This window comes from Chelonia mydas, chromosome 26, assembly GCF_015237465.2.
Source record: "Chelonia mydas isolate rCheMyd1 chromosome 26, rCheMyd1.pri.v2, whole genome shotgun sequence".
Taxonomy (NCBI): domain Eukaryota; kingdom Metazoa; phylum Chordata; order Testudines; family Cheloniidae; genus Chelonia; species Chelonia mydas.
In genome coordinates, this window is record NC_057859.1 from 14,274,045 (window position 1) to 14,280,663 (window position 6,619).

Sequence of the window (6,619 nt, forward strand, 5' to 3'; positions counted from 1 at the left end):
TCCCTGAGCCCCGGGACACTGCGTCCCATGGCCCCACTGCTCCCTGACCCTTCAGACATTGTATCTGGTTTACTTCTGCAGATTCAGAACATTCGCAAATTTCAGACACATGTTTTTTGTGTCTTGCTGTCATGTAGTCGGGTGTTTGCTTTTCCAGGCCATAACATGTGTTGACCAGCCCCGATGGGTCTAGAATGGCCCAGCACATTCCCAGTTTGGTCTTGCATGAAGGACAAACGTACAATCCAGTTTGGGTTTCCAGCAGCAGGGAAGGCTGGGCAAGGACTAGGTGAGGACCTGTTCTAGGCAGAGACTCGTCCCTGCTGCTGGGACCCCTTCCTCCCAGATCTCTTAGAATCACAGAAGATTAGGTTTAGAAGAGACCTCAGGAGGTCATCTAGTCCAACCCCCTGCTCAAAGCAGGACCAACCCCAACTAAATCATCCCAGCCAGGGCCTTAAAAACCTCTAAGGAAGGAGATTCCACCACCTCCCTAGGGAACCCATTCCGGTGCTTCACCACCCTCCTAGTGAAATAGTGTTTCCTAATATCCAACCTAAACCTCCCCCACTGCAACTTGAGACCATTGCGCCTCATTCTGTCATCTGCTACCGCTGAGAACAGTCTAGATCCATCCTCTTTGGAACCCCCCCTTCAGGTAGTTGAAAGCAGCTATCAAATCCCCCCTCATTCTTCTCTTCCGCAGATTAACAATCCCAGTTCCCCCAGCCTCTCCTTGCAAGTCATGTGCCCCGGCCCCCTGATCATTTTTGTTGCCCTCCACTGCCCTCTTAAGTTGAAAGCTCCCTGTTTGGACCCTAATATTCCCCCTAAACCCAGCCTGCCCCACAATGTTATTCCCCTGGTACCTGACCCCTTTCCTACACACTGTTTATGTTCATATCCACTTGGCAGCCTTTGCTAGGCAAAAGTGAAACTTACCCAGCATTGGCTTGGCTCACTGTGGGTTTGGCCTTTATCCCACATGGAGCAAATGCAAGTTTCCTATTTGCTTTTACTTCTACCAGGACTCCCTGGAGTTCAGCCCAGCCCAGTCCCATTGCTCCCCCCTCCCCCTCACTTTCACTTCTTTGCTAGTGCGCCTACCCTCATTTCTGGGAAATGCTTTGTTTCTTTTAACAGAGGCTCAGGCTTCCACAACTGCTGGACTTCAGTCCCCTCTACGTCAGGACACAGAGGCAGGGGCATGGGCGGGGACAACAGCACATATGCAATACACATGGGGTGAGATCCTCTTCACGCCTGCCCTGCTCGCCTCAGCAGGAATGTTGTTATTGGCAGAGATCATAAGACGCAAGAAGGATCACTCATCACAAATTCTCTCTCTCCCCCCACCCCCCATGGACACCCCTCTATATCTATCTATCTATCTATCTATCTATCTATCTATCTATCTATCTATCTATCTATCTATCTATCCATCCCCATCCACCCCCTCTATCTAGCTATCTCCATATACTCAGTCACTTACTCTCTCACCCAAACAACACCACCAACAACAACAAGGGGCTTCTCCACACAGGGAAATTTCCCAGTACAGCTGAAGCAGAACCAACCCTTCCGCTAGAGCTGTTCCAGAATAACTCCCCCTTGTAGACGCTCCATGCAGGAATATAAGTGACTTTGTTCTAGTCCAGTGGTTTCAACCTTTTTCATTTACAGATGCCTAAAAAGTTTCAAATGGAGGTGCTAACTCCTTTCGAAATTTTAGACATAGTCTGCGGACCCCCCGGGGTCCACAGACCATAGGTTGAAAACCACTGTTCTGGAATCATTACTTAAAATTGAAATAATTCTACCACGTGGAGCCATAGTGGGCCATCACCAGGGGTGGGATCTTTAGATCCAAAACACAGCCCTCTGTCACTTTACTCCAGTGGGAATTTTGCCCCACTGCACACATACAGAATTCGTGTCCCCCTGCAGATTTTTTTTCTCCACAGAAAATACATTTTGCCAGAGCGGGGCTGTGGTTCTGCCTTTTGCCGACCAGGGGCTGCTGTGGCACCAGAACAGAGGGCAGCTGCCTCACCAGCAGTGGCAGCCAGCAGCGCTAGGGAGCATGAGAGGCTGCATTCCTCACAGTGCCCTGCCCATGAGGCCAGGTGAGGAGGCACAGAATATGGGGGTGACAGAGTGGGGCACATGGGGCTGTGGTGGGGGGGGTCACATAGACTGGGGTTCAGAAGGGCTAGTGAGGGGGACAGACTGGGGATGCAGGGCCACATGGGTATGGGGTGACTGAGTAGGGGTGCAGTGACACATGGGGATGCGGGGAGGAAGTTTGGCTAAGTGGGAGTGCAGGGACACATGGGGACAGGGGCAGATGTGCCCTACTGAATGGAAGAGGCTGGGGTCAGCCAGGGTCTGCATGAGGGAGACTCCCCAGCTTCCTAACAATTCCTTTCCCCCCCAGAAAAAACCCTCCATTCCATACTTCTTCCCCCTCCCCCCAACAACCCTCCAGATTCACTCCCAGGCTCCCACCCAGCAATTACTTCCCTCTCCCTCAGCTCCTCCATTACCCTGACTCCCCCAAGCCTTTGCACCGCTTCTGAGGGGTGCGGGAAGTATGTTCCTGTATTGTAGTGTAAATGAGTTATTACTCAGAGTTCTGTATTAATATGCCTAGTAAGGAATCTATTTGTCAAAACACATTTCCTGATTTTTTATTGTCTGTATTGTTACAGACATAGTTGCGGACAGGTATTTTGAAATAAATGACCAAAATAATCGAATCTGGCATGATTATATTACATAAGAAAGGCCATACTGGGGCAGACCAAACATCCATCTAGCCCAGTATCCTGTCTGCAAACAATGGCCAGTGCCAGGTGCCCCAGAGGGAATGAACAGAACAGGTCATCATCAAGTGATCCATCCCGTCGCCCATTCCCAGCTTATAGATTCATAGATATTAAGGTCAGAAGGGACCATTATAATCATCTAGTCTGACCTCCTGCACAACACAGGCCACAGAATCTCACCCACCCACTCCTGCGAAAAACCTCTCACTTATGTCTGAGCTATAGAAGTCCTCAAATCGTGGTTTAAAGACTTCAAGGAGCAGAGAATCCTGCAAACAGAGGCTAGGGACACCATCCCTGCACATCCTGGCTAATAGTCATCGATGGACCTGTCCTCCATGAACTTATCTAGTTCTTTTTTGAACCCTGTTACGGTCTTGGCCTTCACGACCTCCTCTGGCAAGGAGTTCCACAGGTTGACTGTGTGTTGTATGAAGAAATATTTCCTTTGGTTTGTTTTAAACCTGCTGTCTATTAATTTCATTTGGTGACCCCTGGTTCTTGTGTTATGCGAAGGAGTAAATAACACTTCCTTATTTATTTTCTCCACATGAGTCATGATTTTATAGACCCCCGCCCCTTAGTCCTTGTAACTGTGCCTCAGTGGGTCACAACTGAGGATGCCAAATTCAGGACGAACTGCTGAGAAATAGGGCAGATACACCCCAAGACTGTTGGCTAATCTCCCAGAGGATATACCAAACCAGCAGCAAAAGTAAACTTTCTGTTTCACCACACTGGCTAACAAGAAAACATACAGGCAGTTTCCTCAGGCATTCCTGTTCTTATATCACCACCAAAAACACTGGGTGATATAAGAACTGGAATGCCTATCTCATCAGATAATAGGTTCTTCTGATCCCAAAGGACCAACCACACACCCAGGTCAATATATAACTTAGATCTTACCCAAAAATCACGCTGATGCCAATCCTTTAGTATCTAAAACCTAAAGATTCATTCATAAAAAAGAAAGAAAGGTGAGAGTTAAAACAGGTTAAAGGAATCAATGGCATCCAGTAATGGCAAAGTTCTTGGTTGAGGCTTGTAGCAGTGATGGAATAAACTGCCGGGTTAAGTCAAGTCTCTGGAGTCCATCCACAGCTGGGATGGGTCATTCAGTCCTTTGTTCAGAGCTTCAGTTTGTAGCAAAGTTCCTCCAGAGGCAAGAAGCAGGATCGAAGACCAAATGGAGGTGTTTCCAGGGCCTTTTATAGCTTTTGCCATGTGGAGGGCATCCCATTGTTCTTACTGTGGAAAATTACAGCAACAAGATGGTGTTTGGAGTCATGCAGGCAAGTCACATGTTCATGCCCAATTTCCCTCAGTCACTGCAGGAAGCCATTACCTGCACTCCAGACAGCACGTTTAAATGACAGTCCACTCAGTGAGATGGGCATCTACCGTGGTCCATTGTCAGTTAAGTGTCCTTTTGATGGGTCACTGAATTTGAATGCTCCCTCCAAGATGTGCTGGCTAGCTACCTTGTGGGCGTTACCCCAGAAGCAAACATTTGAAATCCAGGTATAGAGCCAATACTTATAACTTCAAATATAAAAATGATACATGCAGACAGGTAGCATAATCATAACCAGCAAGTCATATCCTTTTCATAGACACCTCACTCAACAACCTTTTTACAAGATTTTCTGCAAATATGTAACAGTGGTTGAAAAATGATCTATGTGGTCATATTTTAATCAGATAACATCATAGTCGTCTCTTTTCCAAGCTAAAAAGTCCCAGTCTTATTAATCTCTCCTCATACAGAAGCCGTTCTATCCCCCTCATCATTTTTGTTGCCCTTTTCTCAACCTTTTCCAATTCCAATATATCGTTTTTGAGGTGGGGCGACCCCATCTGCACACAGTATTCCAGATGTGGGCGTACCATGGATTTATAGAGGCAATAGGATATTTTTTGTCTCATTCTCTATCCCTCTCCTAATGAGTCCCAACATTCTGTACACATTTTTGACTGTCTCTACACATTGAGTGGATATTTTCAGAGAACGCTCCACAATGACTCCAAGATCTCCCTTCAGTGGTAACAGCTAATTCAGACCCCATCATTTGATATGTATAGTTGGGATTGTGTTTTCCAATGTGTATTACTTTGCATTTATCAACATTGAATTTCATCTGCCATTTTGTTGCCCAGTCACCCAGTTTTGTGAGATCCCTTTTGTAGCTCTTCGCAGTCTGCTTTGGACTTAACTAACTTGAGTAGTTTTGTATCATCTGCAAATTTTTCCATCTCGCTGTTTACCCTTTTTCCAGATCATTTATGAGTGTATTGAACAGGACTGGTTCCCATACAGACCCCTGGGGGACACCACTATTTACCTCTCTCCATTCTGAAAACCGCCCATTTAGTCCTACCCTTTGTTTCCCGTCTTTTAACCAATTACTGATCTGTGAAAGGACCTTCCCTCTTATCCCATGACAGCTCACTTTGCTTAAGAGCCTTTGGTGAGGGACCTTGTCAAAAGCTTTCTGAAAATCTCACCTTGTCCACATAAGAATGGCCATACTGGGTCAGACCAAAGGTCCATCCAGCCCAGTATCCTGTCTACCGACAGTGGCCAATGACAGGTGCCCCAGAGGGAGTGAACCTAACAGGTAATGATCAAGTGATCTCTCTCCTGCCCTCCATCTCCACCCTCTGACAAACAGAGGCGAGGGACACCATTCCTTACCCATCCTGGCTAATAGCCATTAATGGACTTAACCTCCATGAATTTATCCAGTTCTCTTTTAAACCCTGTTATAGTCCTAGCCTTCACAACCTCCTCAGGCAAGGAGTTCCACAGGTTGACTGTGCGCTGTGTGAAGAAGAACTTCCTTTTATTTGTTTTAAACCTGCTGCCCATTAATTTCATTTGGTGGCCCCCAGTTCTTAGATTATGGGAACAAGTAAATAACTTTTCCTTATTCACTTTCTCCACACCACTCATGATTTGATAGACCTCGATCATATCCCCCCTTAGTCTCCTCTTTTCCAAGCTGAAAAGTTCTTGCCTCTTTAATCTCTCCTCATATAGGACCCGTTCCAAACCCTTAATCATTTTAGTTGCCCTTTTCTAATGTCAGTATATTTTTTTTGAGAGGAGGGGACCACATCTATATGCAGTATTCAAGATATGGGCATTCTATGGATTTATATAAGGGCAATAAGATATTCTCCGTCTTATTCTCTAGCCCTTTTTTAATGATTCCTAACATCCCCTTTGCTTTTTTGACTGCCGCTGCACACTGCATGGACAACTTCAGAGAACTATCCATGATGACTCCAAGATCTTTCTCCTGATTAGTTGTAGCTAAATTAGCCACCATCATATTGTATGAATAGTTGGGGTTATTTTTTTCCAATGTGCATTACTTTACATTTATGTTAGCCGATGGCCAGGGATGTTAGGTGAGGTGCCAGCTATGCCCGTTTTATACCATCCGTGACTTTAACCGCTAGGACGCACTGTCCCTTCGCGGCGGGCAGCCCGGGCTAGGCTGACGGATGCCCCAAGGTCCTAACCACCCGTGACTTTAACTGCTAGAGCTCAGAGCTCCTTCGCAGCGGGCAGCCAGGATTGACTGACAGGCGCCCCAAGAGTTTGCCCCGTGGAGGCGGCACAACTCAACGCTAGGCTCTTAGTACTCTCACCTCATGGCCAGGCTTTATAGCCGAAACGGCTGAGGTTCTTTAATTGCGTTGGCTGCTTTACAGTAAACCAGAGAAACAAGTCAGGCTTATGCACAATGGTTACCAAAATTTATTAAACTAGATTCTAATCA